At 38.5% G+C, this 23,610-nt stretch overlaps 4 long non-coding RNA genes across 4 annotated transcripts; all 4 read right to left on the bottom strand.

The window, feature by feature from the left end:
- Window positions 1-5,006: 5,006 nt before the first annotated feature.
- Window positions 5,007-7,494, bottom strand: LOC140014961 (uncharacterized). The gene is made up of 3 exons (XR_011821713.1): window positions 7,334-7,494; window positions 5,916-5,974; window positions 5,007-5,186 (listed from the first exon to the last, which is right to left on the bottom strand). It is a non-coding gene; the product is annotated as an uncharacterized lncRNA (long non-coding RNA).
- Window positions 7,495-9,059: 1,565 nt separating this feature from the next.
- On the bottom strand, window positions 9,060-11,536 carry LOC140014955 (uncharacterized). Its single transcript, XR_011821710.1, has 3 exons — window positions 11,387-11,536; window positions 9,969-10,027; window positions 9,060-9,239 (listed from the first exon to the last, which is right to left on the bottom strand). It is a non-coding gene; the product is annotated as an uncharacterized lncRNA (long non-coding RNA).
- A 1,576-nt stretch (window positions 11,537-13,112) lies between these two features.
- LOC140014956 (uncharacterized) lies at window positions 13,113-15,589 on the bottom strand. Its single transcript, XR_011821711.1, has 3 exons — window positions 15,440-15,589; window positions 14,022-14,080; window positions 13,113-13,292 (listed from the first exon to the last, which is right to left on the bottom strand). It is a non-coding gene; the product is annotated as an uncharacterized lncRNA (long non-coding RNA).
- A 1,576-nt stretch (window positions 15,590-17,165) lies between these two features.
- Window positions 17,166-19,642, bottom strand: LOC140014954 (uncharacterized). The gene is made up of 3 exons (XR_011821708.1): window positions 19,493-19,642; window positions 18,075-18,133; window positions 17,166-17,345 (listed from the first exon to the last, which is right to left on the bottom strand). It is a non-coding gene; the product is annotated as an uncharacterized lncRNA (long non-coding RNA).
- Between the last annotated feature and the right edge of the window lie 3,968 nt (window positions 19,643-23,610).

Here is a 23,610-nt window from a genome sequence, read left to right as displayed (position 1 = left end):
AACAAGGATCCAAAACTTAAAACAAAATTATATACATTGTTATCTCAGAAGGAAGTACAATCGTCGAATATACAAAGGTTCTCAATTCACCATACAACCAGCCTGTGCCAAGCACTAGGGCGAGAACCATTACAAAACCAAAGAACTAGACCAAGCTAGTCTATACAGAGCTCTCGTCCTTGCTCGCCTTCCGCTGTTAAGGAAAACAAAACTAAATGGATGAGCTAAAAGCTCAGTGAGGTTCCAAACACATAAGCAGCAATCCATCCAAAACATTAAATATAGAATTTCAATAATTCAAGTAACATTTACAGTGGAAAGCGATAATAACACATACATTAAAAGGATACAGGCTCACAAGGAGCCATTTGTTCGTTCGTTCGTTCGTTCGTTCGTTCATTCTCCTGACATTCCCCTTATTCCTCCATTCACTTGAAAATGCATTTTTGTAAGTAAAACACTCGTTCGTTCATTCATTTCATTCACCCCCTTCCTAGACATTGGCCGGGCTCCACCAGACTTCAAGGTAATACTCGAGTATACCAAACGTTCACCCAGGTCACCATATCACCCGACCGAGTCCGCTTCTGGCTCGAGTCGATCGGTAACAAGGGGCAGTGGCCAGTTCAGCCATAAGGCTTACATTCATGCACAAGTAACATTTCAATCGTTCAATCATTGAAAATTTCACAATCATTTAGGCTGAGTGCGATAAAGTACACACTCGCCTAGAAAACTCGTTTTGGCCAATCATTGAAAGCGTTTAACATGTTATCAGTCATATATACAAGCCATATAATCAAGAAACATAACAAACAAGGAACACTCACCTATTTATGTAAAACAACGTGCAAATATCCTTCTGGATATTACCTCAGTCACCGAGAAAACCTAAGAGTAAATGAGAAAGAATATTACAGTCTATCTAGCACAAACAAGTAAGTTAAATCAAAGAAAAACCGGCAAATGATAAGTAAAACGTATAAAGACGCCTTTATAGTGAAAATGGGATATTTGGATCGGAGGACGAAAATAACTAGGGTTTCATAAACCTAACACAAAACTAACTCAAGCGGGTTATAAAATGTCCGGCGGAAAACACTTGGACCAAAGACAACTCGGACTCCAACGAGATAGGCTAAAAATATTGTTTTCGGAATCGTTTAGATAGTTCAAAATCACCTCATACCCAAGCAGCTAGTATAGACTAAACGTCATGATAAAATCATGTGAAAAGGAGGACAATACTACCTTACATTCACACTTAAAACCTCACTTAAACGTGGTTCACTTGTGGCCGAGAAAACCCTAAATCATACCTCTATATTTTGGGTACGGAGTAAGTAAACATTTGGCGTTTCAAATCAAAGAGCTATCATATTTTGGAATGGTAAAACGGTCATAGTATTTGCCAAACGAAAATATACAAATTCAAATAGAAACTTAGCCCTCGAGCAAAAATTTGGGCAGCACGCCCTTTGTATTTACCTGTTTTTCCAGCCATTTATGGCTTCATTATTTTTCTCATTCAAGCCCAAGTTTATACACAACACAAATGCATTTCAATAGCCGTTCCATAGGCTCAAGACAATACAAGGACATAAATCAACTAATAAAAAATACGGAAATGAAGTTTACAAAAGACAGATTTGATGGGTTTTTGCGGAAAGAACACATCTGAGGCTACGCTTATCGAATTGGTGTGCAACTTATACCATTTAGAAGCTAAGACAAATTCCTACAACTTTCATGAAGATCACTTGGTCAAATTTCCAGTGTAACCTAATCAAATTCCCAGTTCACAGAACCAGGTTCTAACTAATCAGCTAAGTAACCGTACTACATTTAAATGGCCATATCTCAGGCTACCAAAGTCCGTTTAAGGTGTTCTTGGAGGCCTTGGAAAGCTAAGACAGAGTACTAAAACTTTCATGTTTTGGAAAATGGCTAAATCTGCACGGATCATAGTGAATAAACACAGCCAAACGGATGAACTGTCTAAAACGGATCACTGGAAACATCCTAGGGTGGCGAGGGTATTTTAGTCTTTTCACAGGCTACGTTGCTCCGGTTGAGTTGAAATTTTGTAGGCACATATAAAATATCATTCTATACAACTTTCATGTTTTATACTAAGCCTAATTCGGCCTCTAACATGATGCAATAAAACCGGACAGAACAAGGCTGAAATTTTCCAGAAATCTGGAATTTTGGGATTCAATGCAACCTTTCTTGATTTCTTGCTCCAATCATCACTACAACCACTTATATAAGCTTAGATACAACATGTATCATCCATATAGCAAGTATAGGCAGCAAATACCTCAAACCCTAACTCACATATAACACCTTTAAATCATCATAACAACTTGTATCACTACTAATCCAACCACAACATGAATTATACAACAACTTAAACCAAAATAAAAGAACCAAAGCCATGGTTTAGCCTTATACCTCAACAAATGAAGCTTGCAAGAGTAATACTTCACCTCCTCTTGGAATTCTTGTTTCCCCTAGCTTCTCAAGCTCACAACTCACACTTTAATCGGTTTAGAATTTTAATTCCTCACTTGGATGGCTCAACTCAAGAAGAAGGAAGTTTGTTTCTTGCTCTCTTTCTCTCCTCTCTTGTCTCGGCCAAGCAGCAGAAAAATGGAGGGAAATGGAGCAAAATGAAGGATAAGAAGGTTGGACTTTTGGCTTGTTTAAGTAGCCATGGTTGAGTGACACTTGTCATCACTAATACCAACCAAAATTTTCTTTTTCTTTCTTGCATTTTTAGCCCTAAAATTCGGTCAAAGCTAGCTGGAAAATGAGAGGATATTTTGCTCAAATATTAATGAGCTTGTACGGTAAAAAAGTGGTGGTCAAGCGGTTTGTTCAATCGGTAGTGCACGGTTCACGTCGGTTCGCACACGTTTTTTCTTAAATCACACGTACTAGGGTTTTTACTTCTTATTCACTAACTTTTTATCATTTATTCTAATCACATATTATTTCTCACCCAAAAGTCACTCTTAAGCACCAAATTTGATCATCGCTCCGTACCGGATAATTACACGACGGATACACGAAGAACCCTATTTCACTTCGAATTGAAATCGAAAAGGAAAATCCTAATTTCCAATGATCATTGGCACTTTTTCTAGGGTGATTAAGTAGCAATATGGTATAGAATAATAATTCCCAAATAATTTTCAAATAAAAGGAAATTTTCAAGAAATATGTAAGGAATTTGCAAGTCCTCACATTAGAAATACACCAAAATTGGTATACTAAATCCTCCATGTGTGAAAAACATTTCTACCAAGTTTCATGCAAAAATTCGCACGGGAAGGCAGTCATTGAAACAACCAAAGTTTAAGAAATATTTCAAGGCTAATCTGCTTTCTCACTTTTCTTTTACATGCAAAAGTTTTGTGCAATGAAATCAGTTCTAAATCACTCCATTTTTTAAACCAAGAGTCCAAATACATCCACTAAGCAATTTAAAGGTAATGGACATCACAATTTTTGAAATATAACTCCCCAAATGAGATTTGACCATTTGGCCAAGAGAAAAGGAAAAGTTTTCCATATTTGAAAAGCAAACTTTGGGACATATGTTGGGTATCGAGAAAGATTTGGAATGGCACCAAATTTGGTAGTATCACCCTAACATATAAGGGCTATTCCTCTGTCAAATTTCATGCAAAAATTCGTACGGAAGGTCAGTTAACAAAGCCACTAAAGTTCCAAGAATTTCCAAGGCAAATCTACCTCGTACGTAAATTTTCCTTTTCTAAACATTTGGCCAATGAAATCTTCTCAAACACGGTCCATTTGTGTAGACAATGTCTAACAAACATCCAAGATGTGTTTGGTAGGTGATTAACACCAAGAATTTCGAAACAACAAGTCCCAAATCAAGATTAGCTACAAATCAGTCCAGAATTAGGGTTTTCTTTCACAAAGACAGCTCTGAAATCAAGCCACATCTCACTCAATTCAACTTGGAATTGAGCATGGTCAGTGGCGTTGAAAGCTGTCGCGCCCCACTTTTTGAGTATGTGAAAGTAGTGTGTGGGATATGTATGTGAACGTGTGGGAAAATGAAAATAAAAGGCCGTGGGATTGTGAAATGCGACGGTTCGACCCAAAATAATAGTTTAAAAGGGTTTTGAATAAAAATTGGAGTCGCCACTTGGTATTGAGTTAAGGTGTACCAAGTCACCTAAAAAATAAATTTTTGAGTAAAATTATAGAAAACCCTTTTAAACGACTCCTAAGTCTACAAAAATTAGAGAAAGTGTTCGGGAGTCACATTTGATGAGAGGGAAGGCAATGACGAGGTCCAAGGCACCCTCTCAACCTAGCCAAGGCTAGTTGCGCGATTTAGTCAAAGATTTTCTTATTTTTAACCAAAAGATTTATCACATTCGGATGTACTATATGAATGCAAACCCTAGACCTAGGGGGACATCGAGGGGCAAAATTTCTCTTCAAAGCTTGAATGGTGCCAATCACATTAATTGTGATGCCCAATAATGACTCTTTGGAGAGGTCACGAAGAATGCAAAAAATATGAGACTCCAAGAAAAGAAAAGGATAAAATAATTATAGAAATATACATGTCTTAAAGGAATGCATCATGTCGGGTACGGGGGACTAATGTTTGTGACTCAATTTTCCCTTTTAATAGAGGGACTACGAGCGTGCTAAGGCTAGAAAAGCCAAACTCGTCCATATCCCATATCCAAGGGGCAATTTCCCTAATCTAATCATGCAAATGCACTACCCTAATCCTATTTCTAGAATGAAATGCAATTCTAATGTCATGTATCGTGCATAGGGGTATATATATGTATAGGGAAATTAGGGATAAGGGTTATGTGACGACCCCACCTCCCCCTAAGGCGTACCAAAGGGTTCGGCGGACCGCCTGCCCAGCTCTCGCCAGGACTCACTCACTATCTCAATCGAGTCACGTACACACATTCATGAACCATAAATAACATTCCCAATTCAAGCTTATAATTTACATTAATAGAAATCGAAGTACGAAGTCTCAATACACCAAACTAGATCAAAACGAATACAATCCAAATACAACATGTTCCATTCGAGAAATAGCGTGAGTACAAGTCAAAATCAAACAGCTAGTCTATGCTAGACTTTACATATCTCACACCTCGCTCGTACCCCTGAAAGGAAAACAAATGGAGTGGAATGAGCTAAAAGCCCAGTGAGGTTCCAAATAGCAAATTGACCATTATTTATAAGTACGAGTTTTCGATATAGCAAAGTAACGAGCATAAAGTGTTCATAAATGTGAACAGTAACACGTCAAGTAGAAATCTTAAAATGGGCGAATGTAAAAATTTTTCAAAAGAAACAATAATCCAATAAACAATAATCACTCCAAAGTATAAGGATACGGATGACTCTCAGGAGCCAAATTCCCATGGCATTACCAGAAGCTTGATCCCGTAGTAGTTGACACTCCGTCAACTTTCAAGTAAGTAACCAATCCAGTAGAACACCACTTACACGACTCTCCGTCCACCGTTCAAACCCCCAGCTGGGCCCAAAATCCTCAATAAACACGGGTGGTAATACTCGAGTATACCGATTAGTCGAGGAGATATCACTCCACTCGACAATACAAGAGACCCAGGGTTCGTTACCCAATCGACCAAGCCCTTGCCGGCTCGACTAGAGTAACTCGCCACAGGGTTTCTGGAATTCCAGGAAGTGCGCGCACCATAAACAAGTATATCAAGTCAATTGCAACAATAAACAAGTATATCACGTAAGGGCAAGTGCGATAAAGTACACTCTTGCCCTTACAATTCACGTATATAACATGTAATCAGATTGGTCACGTATCAAGTTCAAGTATCAAGTTCAATTCGGTATTTGAAAGCACTCACCCAAAAGATATAGTGCTACTGGTCACTTTCAGGTTATACTCCGAGTTCGGAGTCCAAATCTGCGATAAAACTCAATTTGAGAACTTTGAAACATGACTAGAGTTCGAAACTTAGACGTTTCGTTCAATAAGAATCAAGAAATTGAAATTCACTTGGAGAATACTCGTGAGATACTCGCTCACTTTTTAAATGATAAAACTTTGTAACATTTATACTTGAAATGGTCATGCGAGTCGAAAGTACAAGGGAAAACGTACTTTGAGCAATCATTATTTCATTTCTCAAGGGTACAAGTTCGGCCAAGTCCTTACTTATATACCTCGAACAAGAAGACTCAAGTACCCTAGATGGTTCAAGTACTATTCATATCAACTCGACCCAAGTCGCAAGTGTATTTATATAGTCCTCGAGCGTAAATTTGGGCAGCATGCCCTTTGTGTTTACCTAATTTTCCAGCCATTTAGGCTTCATTATTTTTCTTCAACAACAGCCCAACAACATACATATCAGCAATTTATGTCAAGAGCCGTTCCATAGGCTCACAATATCATAACAACAAGAACCGCATCAAGTACAAGTGCAGAAATTCAATGTGGCACAAGACAGATTTGACGTATACAAGCGGAAATAACTTGTCCGAGGCTACGCTTATCGGATTAAGGCAAAACCTATGCCGTTTCGAATCTAAGACACAAAGCTACAACATTTATGAAGGTCACTTAGTCCATTTCCTAATGTAACTTAGTCAAAATCTCAGATTACTAAACCAGAAACCAATTCATCGGCTGTTTAAACGCATTATGCTGTAGCGGACCTAACTCAGTGTACACAAGTCCGAATCAGGTTTTCTTTGAGGCATTTTAAAGCTACTTCAGAGCACTACAACTTTTATGTTTTGGCCCAGAGCTAAATCAGAATGGATCCTGATCAAAAATCGTGATAAACTGGACTGAACTGAAGAAACGGACTGCTGGGAAATTCTTAAAACAGCAAGGGTATTTTGGACTTTTCATGTTCTGCGTTGCTCCGATTGAGCTGAAATTTTGTAGGCACCTATAAAATGCCATTCTCTACAACTTTCCTTTTTTGACCAAAGGCCAAATCGGCCTCTAACATATAGATAAAATTTCGGACAGAATGCTTGGAAAATTTTCCAGAAATCTGGAATTTTTAGCTCTAAGTGTAATTTCCTCAAATTTCTGGTTCTAATCACCACTAAACAACCTTATATAACCTTAATTGCAACATTTACACATCATACATCACATTGAGCAGAAAATCAGAACCCCTAGTTCATCAAATAAATTGGGGAAAACCTCTAAATCATGCTAATCATCCATGATTCCACCACTATAATCAAACTACTAACTTAATTTAACAAAATCAAAAGCAAAACTTAGAGAGATGAGTTCTCTTACCTTGGTTAGAAGTCTCTAAAAGCAGCCCCAAGCTTTCCTTTTCCAAACTTTCACCACCAAACACTAACTAACCACTCAAAGACAAGATTAATCGGTTTCTTTTGTTTGTTTTCTCACTTTGTTGGTGGATTGAAGAAGAAATGGAGAAGAGTTTTGTTTTTCCTCTCTTGTTCTTACTCTCTCTCTCTCTCGGCTCTTAGCAGCAGAAAATGAAGAGAAATGAAGCTGATTTTTGTCTTATAAGGAGTAAGAAGGTTAGAGTTAATTAAGACCACAATTTGGCTAACACTTGGACAATTCTTAGCCACTAATTTTTCTCTTTCTTCCCCTTGCTTATAAGCCACAAATTTCGGTCCCCTTAGCTGTAATATAAGAAGACATTTTGGCTCAAATATCAATAAGCTTGTGGTGCAAGAAAGTGGTGGTCCAGTGGTGCGTTCAAACGGTAGTGCGCGGGACCCGCCGGTTCGCGCCGTTTTTCTTAAAAACTCACGTACTAGGGTTTTTACTTCCCATTCACTAACCTTATTTTACTGCTACTACTCACATATTATTTTTCACTTAAAAGTCACTTTTAATCTCCAAATTTAATCCTTACTCTGTACCGAAAATTCATTCGGCGAAAAAATCGCGAAAACCCTAATTTTGCTCCAAACTTGAAACCGAAGCGTAAAACCTTTCTTTCTAGGTTTATTTACACTTATCATGGAATAATTGGATAGTAGGGCTTTAATAAATGATAATCTTCAAATAAAAAGAAATTTTTAAGAAAACGTGAGGAATTTTCCAATTCCAGTAATTAAAATTAGGGTTTCAATTAAAATATGAGACATTTAGGAAAACCGGTTAGTCACAAGTAAACTAGGGTTTTTGGCTACAATATTAGGGTTTCTAGTCTTTTAAACCAAAATAAGGTTTTAAATCAACCCAAAGAAATACACTTTAATATTTTCTTCACAAACAACCTCCTAATATTCGGGATGTTACAATCTCCCCTCCTTAAAAGAATTTCGTCCTCGAAATTCATACATGCACTTCGAATAACATTGGGTATTTTCCTTATATATATCATCCAATTGTGCCATCTCACAGATTCACTGGAACTCAAGTGATAGCCTGTCAGGCAGATCAACAGATCAGGGTAAGTAACTAAACACAAGTAATAATCTAACCATATACCGGTTGGTTGAAAAATCGAATGAGACGGACGGGAGGGTAGAACATAATCGGGGCAATATCTTAAAATGACATCAAGGAAGCATAACCAAGGGAAGAAGAAAGAAATCGGTCTTTGGCGAGACTTTCTCGACATATACTACAACCTCATCATCCTCTATAGGAACCCTAGCCAAACTATTACTCGATTCATCCATGAAAACACTCCTGGGTGTTCAGGTACAAGAATCCACAATAAGGTAATTCACAACTCGAGCCGGCCGGTCCCAAGAGTAAATTACCCATATTAGAGATTCCTACCCAGCATACATATCTAAGGTCCCCAACAATAGACAATTGTTCCACACTTAACAAGTCAATCCCCACAGTCCAAGAACCTTCTCCCGGCACGAGCTCGATAGGAGCTCTGATACCATCTGTGACGACCCCACCTCCCCCTAAGGCGTACCAAAGGGTTCGGCGGACCGCCTGCCCAGCTCTCGCCAGGACTCACTCACTATCTCAATCGAGTCACGTACACACATTCATGAACCATAAATAACATTCCCAATTCAAGCTTATAATTTACATTAATAGAAATCGAAGTACGAAGTCTCAATACACCAAACTAGATCAAAACGAATACAATCCAAATACAACATGTTCCATTCGAGAAATAGCGTGAGTACAAGTCAAAATCAAACAGCTAGTCTATGCTAGACTTTACATATCTCACACCTCGCTCGTACCCCTGAAAGGAAAACAAATGGAGTGGAATGAGCTAAAAGCCCAGTGAGGTTCCAAATAGCAAATTGACCATTATTTATAAGTACGAGTTTTCGATATAGCAAAGTAACGAGCATAAAGTGTTCATAAATGTGAACAGTAACACGTCAAGTAGAAATCTTAAAATGGGCGAATGTAAAAATTTTTCAAAAGAAACAATAATCCAATAAACAATAATCACTCCAAAGTATAAGGATACGGATGACTCTCAGGAGCCAAATTCCCATGGCATTACCAGAAGCTTGATCCCGTAGTAGTTGACACTCCGTCAACTTTCAAGTAAGTAACCAATCCAGTAGAACACCACTTACACGACTCTCCGTCCACCGTTCAAACCCCCAGCTGGGCCCAAAATCCTCAATAAACACGGGTGGTAATACTCGAGTATACCGATTAGTCGAGGAGATATCACTCCACTCGACAATACAAGAGACCCAGGGTTCGTTACCCAATCGACCAAGCCCTTGCCGGCTCGACTAGAGTAACTCGCCACAGGGTTTCTGGAATTCCAGGAAGTGCGCGCACCATAAACAAGTATATCAAGTCAATTGCAACAATAAACAAGTATATCACGTAAGGGCAAGTGCGATAAAGTACACTCTTGCCCTTACAATTCACGTATATAACATGTAATCAGATTGGTCACGTATCAAGTTCAAGTATCAAGTTCAATTCGGTATTTGAAAGCACTCACCCAAAAGATATAGTGCTACTGGTCACTTTCAGGTTATACTCCGAGTTCGGAGTCCAAATCTGCGATAAAACTCAATTTGAGAACTTTGAAACATGACTAGAGTTCGAAACTTAGACGTTTCGTTCAATAAGAATCAAGAAATTGAAATTCACTTGGAGAATACTCGTGAGATACTCGCTCACTTTTTAAATGATAAAACTTTGTAACATTTATACTTGAAATGGTCATGCGAGTCGAAAGTACAAGGGAAAACGTACTTTGAGCAATCATTATTTCATTTCTCAAGGGTACAAGTTCGGCCAAGTCCTTACTTATATACCTCGAACAAGAAGACTCAAGTACCCTAGATGGTTCAAGTACTATTCATATCAACTCGACCCAAGTCGCAAGTGTATTTATATAGTCCTCGAGCGTAAATTTGGGCAGCATGCCCTTTGTGTTTACCTAATTTTCCAGCCATTTAGGCTTCATTATTTTTCTTCAACAACAGCCCAACAACATACATATCAGCAATTTATGTCAAGAGCCGTTCCATAGGCTCACAATATCATAACAACAAGAACCGCATCAAGTACAAGTGCAGAAATTCAATGTGGCACAAGACAGATTTGACGTATACAAGCGGAAATAACTTGTCCGAGGCTACGCTTATCGGATTAAGGCAAAACCTATGCCGTTTCGAATCTAAGACACAAAGCTACAACATTTATGAAGGTCACTTAGTCCATTTCCTAATGTAACTTAGTCAAAATCTCAGATTACTAAACCAGAAACCAATTCATCGGCTGTTTAAACGCATTATGCTGTAGCGGACCTAACTCAGTGTACACAAGTCCGAATCAGGTTTTCTTTGAGGCATTTTAAAGCTACTTCAGAGAACTACAACTTTTATGTTTTGGCCCAGAGCTAAATCAGAATGGATCCTGATCAAAAATCGTGATAAACTGGACTGAACTGAAGAAACGGACTGCTGGGAAATTCTTAAAACAGCAAGGGTATTTTGGACTTTTCATGTTCTGCGTTGCTCCGATTGAGCTGAAATTTTGTAGGCACCTATAAAATGCCATTCTCTACAACTTTCCTTTTTTGACCAAAGGCCAAATCGGCCTCTAACATATAGATAAAATTTCGGACAGAATGCTTGGAAAATTTTCCAGAAATCTGGAATTTTTAGCTCTAAGTGTAATTTCCTCAAATTTCTGGTTCTAATCACCACTAAACAACCTTATATAACCTTAATTGCAACATTTACACATCATACATCACATTGAGCAGAAAATCAGAACCCCTAGTTCATCAAATAAATTGGGGAAAACCTCTAAATCATGCTAATCATCCATGATTCCACCACTATAATCAAACTACTAACTTAATTTAACAAAATCAAAAGCAAAACTTAGAGAGATGAGTTCTCTTACCTTGGTTAGAAGTCTCTAAAAGCAGCCCCAAGCTTTCCTTTTCCAAACTTTCACCACCAAACACTAACTAACCACTCAAAGACAAGATTAATCGGTTTCTTTTGTTTGTTTTCTCACTTTGTTGGTGGATTGAAGAAGAAATGGAGAAGAGTTTTGTTTTTCCTCTCTTGTTCTTACTCTCTCTCTCTCTCGGCTCTTAGCAGCAGAAAATGAAGAGAAATGAAGCTGATTTTTGTCTTATAAGGAGTAAGAAGGTTAGAGTTAATTAAGACCACAATTTGGCTAACACTTGGACAATTCTTAGCCACTAATTTTTCTCTTTCTTCCCCTTGCTTATAAGCCACAAATTTCGGTCCCCTTAGCTGTAATATAAGAAGATATTTTGGCTCAAATATCAATAAGCTTGTGGTGCAAGAAAGTGGTGGTCCAGTGGTGCGTTCAAACGGTAGTGCGCGGGACCCGCCGGTTCGCGCCGTTTTTCTTAAAAACTCACGTACTAGGGTTTTTACTTCCCATTCACTAACCTTATTTTACTGCTACTACTCACATATTATTTTTCACTTAAAAGTCACTTTTAATCTCCAAATTTAATCCTTACTCTGTACCGAAAATTCATTCGGCGAAAAAATCGCGAAAACCCTAATTTTGCTCCAAACTTGAAACCGAAGCGTAAAACCTTTCTTTCTAGGTTTATTTACACTTATCATGGAATAATTGGATAGTAGGGCTTTAATAAATGATAATCTTCAAATAAAAAGAAATTTTTAAGAAAACGTGAGGAATTTTCCAATTCCAGTAATTAAAATTAGGGTTTCAATTAAAATATGAGACATTTAGGAAAACCGGTTAGTCACAAGTAAACTAGGGTTTTTGGCTACAATATTAGGGTTTCTAGTCTTTTAAACCAAAATAAGGTTTTAAATCAACCCAAAGAAATACACTTTAATATTTTCTTCACAAACAACCTCCTAATATTCGGGATGTTACAATCTCCCCTCCTTAAAAGAATTTCGTCCTCGAAATTCATACATGCACTTCGAATAACATTGGGTATTTTCCTTATATATATCATCCAATTGTGCCATCTCACAGATTCACTGGAACTCAAGTGATAGCCTGTCAGGCAGATCAACAGATCAGGGTAAGTAACTAAACACAAGTAATAATCTAACCATATACCGGTTGGTTGAAAAATCGAATGAGACGGACGGGAGGGTAGAACATAATCGGGGCAATATCTTAAAATGACATCAAGGAAGCATAACCAAGGGAAGAAGAAAGAAATCGGTCTTTGGCGAGACTTTCTCGACATATACTACAACCTCATCATCCTCTATAGGAACCCTAGCCAAACTATTACTCGATTCATCCATGAAAACACTCCTGGGTGTTCAGGTACAAGAATCCACAATAAGGTAATTCACAACTCGAGCCGGCCGGTCCCAAGAGTAAATTACCCATATTAGAGATTCCTACCCAGCATACATATCTAAGGTCCCCAACAATAGACAATTGTTCCACACTTAACAAGTCAATCCCCACAGTCCAAGAACCTTCTCCCGGCACGAGCTCGATAGGAGCTCTGATACCATCTGTGACGACCCCACCTCCCCCTAAGGCGTACCAAAGGGTTCGGCGGACCGCCTGCCCAGCTCTCGCCAGGACTCACTCACTATCTCAATCGAGTCACGTACACACATTCATGAACCATAAATAACATTCCCAATTCAAGCTTATAATTTACATTAATAGAAATCGAAGTACGAAGTCTCAATACACCAAACTAGATCAAAACGAATACAATCCAAATACAACATGTTCCATTCGAGAAATAGCGTGAGTACAAGTCAAAATCAAACAGCTAGTCTATGCTAGACTTTACATATCTCACACCTCGCTCGTACCCCTGAAAGGAAAACAAATGGAGTGGAATGAGCTAAAAGCCCAGTGAGGTTCCAAATAGCAAATTGACCATTATTTATAAGTACGAGTTTTCGATATAGCAAAGTAACGAGCATAAAGTGTTCATAAATGTGAACAGTAACACGTCAAGTAGAAATCTTAAAATGGGCGAATGTAAAAATTTTTCAAAAGAAACAATAATCCAATAAACAATAATCACTCCAAAGTATAAGGATACGGATGACTCTCAGGAGCCAAATTCCCATGGCATTACCAGAAGCTTGATCCCGTAGTAGTTGACACTCCGTCAACTTTCAAGTAAGTAACCAATCCAGTAGAACACCACTTACACGACTCTCCGTCCACCGTTCAAACCCCCAGCTGGGCCCAAAATCCTCAATAAACACGGGTGGTAATACTCGAGTATACCGATTAGTCGAGGAGATATCACTCCACTCGACAATACAAGAGACCCAGGGTTCGTTACCCAATCGACCAAGCCCTTGCCGGCTCGACTAGAGTAACTCGCCACAGGGTTTCTGGAATTCCAGGAAGTGCGCGCACCATAAACAAGTATATCAAGTCAATTGCAACAATAAACAAGTATATCACGTAAGGGCAAGTGCGATAAAGTACACTCTTGCCCTTACAATTCACGTATATAACATGTAATCAGATTGGTCACGTATCAAGTTCAAGTATCAAGTTCAATTCGGTATTTGAAAGCACTCACCCAAAAGATATAGTGCTACTGGTCACTTTCAGGTTATACTCCGAGTTCGGAGTCCAAATCTGCGATAAAACTCAATTTGAGAACTTTGAAACATGACTAGAGTTCGAAACTTAGACGTTTCGTTCAATAAGAATCAAGAAATTGAAATTCACTTGGAGAATACTCGTGAGATACTCGCTCACTTTTTAAATGATAAAACTTTGTAACATTTATACTTGAAATGGTCATGCGAGTCGAAAGTACAAGGGAAAACGTACTTTGAGCAATCATTATTTCATTTCTCAAGGGTACAAGTTCGGCCAAGTCCTTACTTATATACCTCGAACAAGAAGACTCAAGTACCCTAGATGGTTCAAGTACTATTCATATCAACTCGACCCAAGTCGCAAGTGTATTTATATAGTCCTCGAGCGTAAATTTGGGCAGCATGCCCTTTGTGTTTACCTAATTTTCCAGCCATTTAGGCTTCATTATTTTTCTTCAACAACAGCCCAACAACATACATATCAGCAATTTATGTCAAGAGCCGTTCCATAGGCTCACAATATCATAACAACAAGAACCGCATCAAGTACAAGTGCAGAAATTCAATGTGGCACAAGACAGATTTGACGTATACAAGCGGAAATAACTTGTCCGAGGCTACGCTTATCGGATTAAGGTAAAACCTATGCCGTTTCGAATCTAAGACACAAAGCTACAACATTTATGAAGGTCACTTAGTCCATTTCCTAATGTAACTTAGTCAAAATCTCAGATTACTAAACCAGAAACCAATTCATCGGCTGTTTAAACGCATTATGCTGTAGCGGACCTAACTCAGTGTACACAAGTCCGAATCAGGTTTTCTTTGAGGCATTTTAAAGCTACTTCAGAGCACTACAACTTTTATGTTTTGGCCCAGAGCTAAATCAGAATGGATCCTGATCAAAAATCGTGATAAACTGGACTGAACTGAAGAAACGGACTGCTGGGAAATTCTTAAAACAGCAAGGGTATTTTGGACTTTTCATGTTCTGCGTTGCTCCGATTGAGCTGAAATTTTGTAGGCACCTATAAAATGCCATTCTCTACAACTTTCCTTTTTTGACCAAAGGCCAAATCGGCCTCTAACATATAGATAAAATTTCGGACAGAATGCTTGGAAAATTTTCCAGAAATCTGGAATTTTTAGCTCTAAGTGTAATTTCCTCAAATTTCTGGTTCTAATCACCACTAAACAACCTTATATAACCTTAATTGCAACATTTACACATCATACATCACATTGAGCAGAAAATCAGAACCCCTAGTTCATCAAATAAATTGGGGAAAACCTCTAAATCATGCTAATCATCCATGATTCCACCACTATAATCAAACTACTAACTTAATTTAACAAAATCAAAAGCAAAACTTAGAGAGATGAGTTCTCTTACCTTGGTTAGAAGTCTCTAAAAGCAGCCCCAAGCTTTCCTTTTCCAAACTTTCACCACCAAACACTAACTAACCACTCAAAGACAAGATTAATCGGTTTCTTTTGTTTGTTTTCTCACTTTGTTGGTGGATTGAAGAAGAAATGGAGAAGAGTTTTGTTTTTCCTCTCTTGTTCTTACTCTCTCTCTCTCTCGGCTCTTAGCAGCAGAAAATGAAGAGAAATGAAGCTGATTTTTGTCTTATAAGGAGTAAGAAGGTTAGAGTTAATTAAGACCACAATTTGGCTAACACTTGGACAATTCTTAGCCACTAATTTTTCTCTTTCTTCCCCTTGCTTATAAGCCACAAATTTCGGTCCCCTTAGCTGTAATATAAGAAGATATTTTGGCTCAAATATCAATAAGCTTGTGGTGCAAGAAAGTGGTGGTCCAGTGGTGCGTTCAAACGGTAGTGCGCGGGACCCGCCGGTTCGCGCCGTTTTTCTTAAAAACTCACGTACTAGGGTTTTTACTTCCCATTCACTAACCTTATTTTACTGCTACTACTCACATATTATTTTTCACTTAAAAGTCACTTTTAATCTCCAAATTTAATCCTTACTCTGTACCGAAAATTCATTCGGCGAAAAAATCGCGAAAACCCTAATTTTGCTCCAAACTTGAAACCGAAGCGTAAAACCTTTCTTTCTAGGTTTATTTACACTTATCATGGAATAATTGGATAGTAGGGCTTTAATAAATGATAATCTTCAAATAAAAAGAAATTTTTAAGAAAACGTGAGGAATTTTCCAATTCCAGTAATTAAAATTAGGGTTTCAATTAAAATATGAGACATTTAGGAAAACCGGTTAGTCACAAGTAAACTAGGGTTTTTGGCTACAATATTAGGGTTTCTAGTCTTTTAAACCAAAATAAGGTTTTAAATCAACCCAAAGAAATACACTTTAATATTTTCTTCACAAACAACCTCCTAATATTCGGGATGTTACAATCTCCCCTCCTTAAAAGAATTTCGTCCTCGAAATTCATACATGCACTTCGAATAACATTGGGTATTTTCCTTATATATATCATCCAATTGTGCCATCTCACAGATTCACTGGAACTCAAGTGATAGCCTGTCAGGCAGATCAACAGATCAGGGTAAGTAACTAAACACAAGTAATAATCTAACCATATACCGGTTGGTTGAAAAATCGAATGAGACGGACGGGAGGGTAGAACATAATCGGGGCAATATCTTAAAATGACATCAAGGAAGCATAACCAAGGGAAGAAGAAAGAAATCGGTCTTTGGCGAGACTTTCTCGACATATACTACAACCTCATCATCCTCTATAGGAACCCTAGCCAAACTATTACTCGATTCATCCATGAAAACACTCCTGGGTGTTCAGGTACAAGAATCCACAATAAGGTAATTCACAACTCGAGCCGGCCGGTCCCAAGAGTAAATTACCCATATTAGAGATTCCTACCCAGCATACATATCTAAGGTCCCCAACAATAGACAATTGTTCCACACTTAACAAGTCAATCCCCACAGTCCAAGAACCTTCTCCCGGCACGAGCTCGATAGGAGCTCTGATACCATCTGTGACGACCCCACCTCCCCCTAAGGCGTACCAAAGGGTTCGGCGGACCGCCTGCCCAGCTCTCGCCAGGACTCACTCACTATCTCAATCGAGTCACGTACACACATTCATGAACCATAAATAACATTCCCAATTCAAGCTTATAATTTACATTAATAGAAATCGAAGTACGAAGTCTCAATACACCAAACTAGATCAAAACGAATACAATCCAAATACAACATGTTCCATTCGAGAAATAGCGTGAGTACAAGTCAAAATCAAACAGCTAGTCTATGCTAGACTTTACATATCTCACACCTCGCTCGTACCCCTGAAAGGAAAACAAATGGAGTGGAATGAGCTAAAAGCCCAGTGAGGTTCCAAATAGCAAATTGACCATTATTTATAAGTACGAGTTTTCGATATAGCAAAGTAACGAGCATAAAGTGTTCATAAATGTGAACAGTAACACGTCAAGTAGAAATCTTAAAATGGGCGAATGTAAAAATTTTTCAAAAGAAACAATAATCCAATAAACAATAATCACTCCAAAGTATAAGGATACGGATGACTCTCAGGAGCCAAATTCCCATGGCATTACCAGAAGCTTGATCCCGTAGTAGTTGACACTCCGTCAACTTTCAAGTAAGTAACCAATCCAGTAGAACACCACTTACACGACTCTCCGTCCACCGTTCAAACCCCCAGCTGGGCCCAAAATCCTCAATAAACACGGGTGGTAATACTCGAGTATACCGATTAGTCGAGGAGATATCACTCCACTCGACAATACAAGAGACCCAGGGTTCGTTACCCAATCGACCAAGCCCTTGCCGGCTCGACTAGAGTAACTCGCCACAGGGTTTCTGGAATTCCAGGAAGTGCGCGCACCATAAACAAGTATATCAAGTCAATTGCAACAATAAACAAGTATATCACGTAAGGGCAAGTGCGATAAAGTACACTCTTGCCCTTACAATTCACGTATATAACATGTAATCAGATTGGTCACGTATCAAGTTCAAGTATCAAGTTCAATTCGGTATTTGAAAGCACTCACCCAAAAGATATAGTGCTACTGGTCACTTTCAGGTTATACTCCGAGTTCGGAGTCCAAATCTGCGATAAAACTCAATTTGAGAACTTTGAAACATGACTAGAGTTCGAAACTTAGACGTTTCGTTCAATAAGAATCAAGAAATTGAAATTCACTTGGAGAATACTCGTGAGATACTCGCTCACTTTTTAAATGATAAAACTTTGTAACATTTATACTTGAAATGGTCATGCGAGTCGAAAGTACAAGGGAAAACGTACTTTGAGCAATCATTATTTCATTTCTCAAGGGTACAAGTTCGGCCAAGTCCTTACTTATATACCTCGAACAAGAAGACTCAAGTACCCTAGATGGTTCAAGTACTATTCATATCAACTCGACCCAAGTCGCAAGTGTATTTATATAGTCCTCGAGCGTAAATTTGGGCAGCATGCCCTTTGTGTTTACCTAATTTTCCAGCCATTTAGGCTTCATTATTTTTCTTCAACAACAGCCCAACAACATACATATCAGCAATTTATGTCAAGAGCCGTTCCATAGGCTCACAATATCATAACAACAAGAACCGCATCAAGTACAAGTGCAGAAATTCAATGTGGCACAAGACAGATTTGACGTATACAAGCGGAAATAACTTGTCCGAGGCTACGCTTATCGGATTAAGGCAAAACCTATGCCGTTTCGAATCTAAGACACAAAGCTACAACATTTATGAAGGTCACTTAGTCCATTTCCTAATGTAACTTAGTCAAAATCTCAGATTACTAAACCAGAAACCAATTCATCGGCTGTTTAAACGCATTATGCTGTAGCGGACCTAACTCAGTGTACACAAGTCCGAATCAGGTTTTCTTTGAGGCATTTTAAAGCTACTTCAGAGAACTACAACTTTTATGTTTTGGCCCAGAGCTAAATCAGAATGGATCCTGATCAAAAATCGTGATAAACTGGACTGAACTGAAGAAACGGACTGCTGGGAAATTCTTAAAACAGCAAGGGTATTTTGGACTTTTCATGTTCTGCGTTGCTCCGATTGAGCTGAAATTTTGTAGGCACCTATAAAATGCCATTCTCTACAACTTTCCTTTTTTGACCAAAGGCCAAATCGGCCTCTAACATATAGATAAAATTTCGGACAGAATGCTTGGAAAATTTTCCAGAAATCTGGAATTTTTAGCTCTAAGTGTAATTTCCTCAAATTTCTGGTTCTAATCACCACTAAACAACCTTATATAACCTTAATTGCAACATTTACACATCATACATCACATTGAGCAGAAAATCAGAACCCCTAGTTCATCAAATAAATTGGGGAAAACCTCTAAATCATGCTAATCATCCATGATTCCACCACTATAATCAAACTACTAACTTAATTTAACAAAATCAAAAGCAAAACTTAGAGAGATGAGTTCTCTTACCTTGGTTAGAAGTCTCTAAAAGCAGCCCCAAGCTTTCCTTTTCCAAACTTTCACCACCAAACACTAACTAACCACTCAAAGACAAGATTAATCGGTTTCTTTTGTTTGTTTTCTCACTTTGTTGGTGGATTGAAGAAGAAATGGAGAAGAGTTTTGTTTTTCCTCTCTTGTTCTTACTCTCTCTCTCTCTCGGCTCTTAGCAGCAGAAAATGAAGAGAAATGAAGCTGATTTTTGTCTTATAAGGAGTAAGAAGGTTAGAGTTAATTAAGACCACAATTTGGCTAACACTTGGACAATTCTTAGCCACTAATTTTTCTCTTTCTTCCCCTTGCTTATAAGCCACAAATTTCGGTCCCCTTAGCTGTAATATAAGAAGATATTTTGGCTCAAATATCAATAAGCTTGTGGTGCAAGAAAGTGGTGGTCCAGTGGTGCGTTCAAACGGTAGTGCGCGGGACCCGCCGGTTCGCGCCGTTTTTCTTAAAAACTCACGTACTAGGGTTTTTACTTCCCATTCACTAACCTTATTTTACTGCTACTACTCACATATTATTTTTCACTTAAAAGTCACTTTTAATCTCCAAATTTAATCCTTACTCTGTACCGAAAATTCATTCGGCGAAAAAATCGCGAAAACCCTAATTTTGCTCCAAACTTGAAACCGAAGCGTAAAACCTTTCTTTCTAGGTTTATTTACACTTATCATGGAATAATTGGATAGTAGGGCTTTAATAAATGATAATCTTCAAATAAAAAGAAATTTTTAAGAAAACGTGAGGAATTTTCCAATTCCAGTAATTAAAATTAGGGTTTCAATTAAAATATGAGACATTTAGGAAAACCGGTTAGTCACAAGTAAACTAGGGTTTTTGGCTACAATATTAGGGTTTCTAGTCTTTTAAACCAAAATAAGGTTTTAAATCAACCCAAAGAAATACACTTTAATATTTTCTTCACAAACAACCTCCTAATATTCGGGATGTTACAGGTTATACGTATAAGGGGAATATCATACAAAATGATAAGAGGGCCTAAAAAGTGAAAATATGCATGAGATGGAGTGATTTCATCATGCAATCATGATCTAATCGCGCGAGGGGCTCCTAAGGGTCTAGCATTGGACTAGCCCATATCTACGCTCTCTCACAAGCATGGACTTGCAAGAGCTCGAGGGGACAACCATGACTAGCATTGGACTAGCCACGGTATCGTGCATTTGTATCCATCATACACACATATATAAGTAATGTGCATAATTAAAGCAAGTAGACATGTGAGCACGTAATTCACATAACACATAACACATAAGCATGCATATCTAAATGCCAAATCCCTAAGAAAGCGGTAACACATAGCACATAGGCATGCAACACGCATAAGGCAATTAAGGCCCTAACTATTACATTTTTAGAGGGGAAGGCCTACTACAATCTAAAAGGGGAAATGGAATGAAATAAATAGTTAAAATAAATCTAACTATTACAATTGTGGCATTCAAGCGCCTTCCCAAATGATCAAAAATTGAACTAAAATTAAAGCGAAATTAAAGAACTAGAGAGATAAATAAAGTGAAAATGAAATGAGACACTTAAAGTCATGCAATTGCACACATAAGGCACATATACGCACGTAGGGTCAAATAAGGTCAAAAAATAAAGGATAGAGTGTACCTCCCTCGAGTTGGAGCTCTAATGGAGTGAAATGACTTATTTACCCTCCAAAAATAAAGAAAAGGTCAAGGCACCAATTTAATTTGAAACAATTAAAGAAAATATGCAAACACAAACTCTCTTGATCATAAAGCTCTTAAAATCATGAATCAAGTGCAATTTAAACAAAGCATGGTAGTTAATTGAAGCAAACAAGCAATGACAAGTTGTAAAATTAGAGTTGCCAAGGACCAAATTGAGGAAATCATTCAATTGGTTGGGTCATAATAGAACAAGGGGAGACTTGGGGGGTTAAAGTGCAATTGTCGAAAGTTTTCCATGCAAACTCATGCAAAGCTACGAAGCTTATGTTTCTGCAACTCAAACCTGCTGCCATTTCATTTCAAATGAGGATTCCAGACAAACTTTGATTCAAAGCTTTTCAACCAAAAATCATAACTTCAAGCCAAGCAACGAAACACATGACTTCCGCATACAAACAAGCTAAAACTTAGAAAGACATCATGCAGATTTGGTGCAAACTATGAAGGAAACAAGTCTCTGCAATTTATTTCCCTATGCTATTCAATTTCAGCAACCGAAAGCTGCTCATGGTTCGTGAGGTAAGAGAACAATATCATACCAAGGCATCAACCCAATTACCTAGTTTTTGGTGAGCATGCACTTCTGGAACAAGGAGGGACAAATAACTCACAAAGGAATAAATAACAATTCAGCAAAATGCAGACCAATTCACTTCAGTCTTGCTGCAACTTACTCATGAAGCATGCTCATACAATCAACTTAAATCCAACCTACCAAGTGTAATAATTTTCCACCCACTGACGCCATTACCTTACGATATATCCCAACAGATTTGAAGGTGCACAAAATGCAGCAAAGATGCATAAGGAAAGAAACTAAAAGAAAACACAGACTTTGCGCAACTTCCTTTCTACAATTTCAGCACACACACGACACATTTATAAACTCCAATGGAGCATGCAGAAACCTCAAACTAATGCCCCAAAACCCAAACTGACTCACTTAGGATCAAACAGCCGAAAACAGGATACAAAAAAACATGGCTCCAGTAGCTACTTTCCACAGACGAATTGTTTTATTCATCTCATATCAGAAACACACGTTGACTAAAGTGCTAAACCTGATGAACTAGGCTTTCTAGAGCAGATCATACATAACAAAGACAACACAAGACAGTTTTGTCGACATCAGGGAAAAAAAAAAATGCTTCAGCGAACCAGAAGGAAAAATGAAAGAATTGCTGCAACAATCTAAAAGCTCCAAACTTGTTGCAGCTTTTTCGCAATCCATACTTCACGGATTCACCAGAAAAGAAAGGGAAAACTCTAAAAAAAAATGACTCTTAAACACATCATCAGGATTCAATACTAAGCATGCAAACAAGAGTAAAACCTGAGTGGGATGAAAAAGCTAGCAAAAAACCAGATTTGTTCATGAAACCTTACAAATTTCTGGTTTTTCAAATCTGCGGCATATCAGATCAAACAAACAACTTGGAGCAAAAGTTTTCACCAAAACATTGACCATTAGATTTTATTTCCTAAGGACAAGATTAAACAACAGATTTTTAACAAAAAATCAACCCATTCGGCTGCCATAAGAATCGAAACAGCAAAGCATGTTCATAACAAAAAGTAGTAAGATCTTTGGCATATTCAGAGAAGATCTAGGCTTGTATGAGAAGTAGAAGGCAAAAGAGATTACCTTTGACGTCTTGCGGAGTCTACTGAACAGGGAGTTGGTTCACAAGATTGCGTCCAGATGCAGATTTCAAAGTGACGGATTTCTGGTGAAGATCGTCTAAGGGCTCTTCTGCTGCCTTTTTCCGGCCGCCACTCTCTTTCTCAAGCCCGTCAACCCCAGCTCCCTCTCTCGGTTGTTTCCATTTTGCCCAGATTTTCCCCTGTGAGCTTTTCCTTTTTCTTCTCCAAAGCTGCTTCTTTCTTTCCTCTCCAAGCTCAGTCGCCTCCTCCTCCCTCGGCTATCCTCTACCCAGCCGCCACTCCTTGCTTTTCCTAGCCTTTTTCCGTAGCCTCCACCGCAAGCTCTCTGTTTTTCGTTAGCCCTTTTTTTTCAAAACCTAGCCGCCTTCTTTCTTTCTTTTCCTCGGCTCTTTCCTCCTCTCCCCCCAAGCTCTCTTCTGCCGTTTCTTTCAGATTTTTTTCTAGCCCTTAAACCCTCAGCTCTCGTTTGGTTTCTTGCTGCCCCCAGCCGTCCTGCTCTACCTCCTCTCTTAGCTCTCGGCCCCCGTTGCACCCTCTCAGCTGTCCCCCTCTTCACGAAAGCTCTCTCTCTATTTCTCCGTTTCTTTTTGCTAAACCTAGCCGCCGACTACCTCCCGGAACCTCTCCACCTCTGTCCTCTTTTCCAACCCTGGCCCCCCTTAGCTCTCCCCTAGCCGTTCTATTTATATCAAATACCCA

Source organism: Coffea arabica, chromosome 10e (genome assembly GCF_036785885.1).
Source record: "Coffea arabica cultivar ET-39 chromosome 10e, Coffea Arabica ET-39 HiFi, whole genome shotgun sequence".
Taxonomy (NCBI): domain Eukaryota; kingdom Viridiplantae; phylum Streptophyta; class Magnoliopsida; order Gentianales; family Rubiaceae; genus Coffea; species Coffea arabica.
Note: the sequence above shows the minus strand (reverse complement) of the source record. Positions and strands in the feature narration are given on the sequence as shown.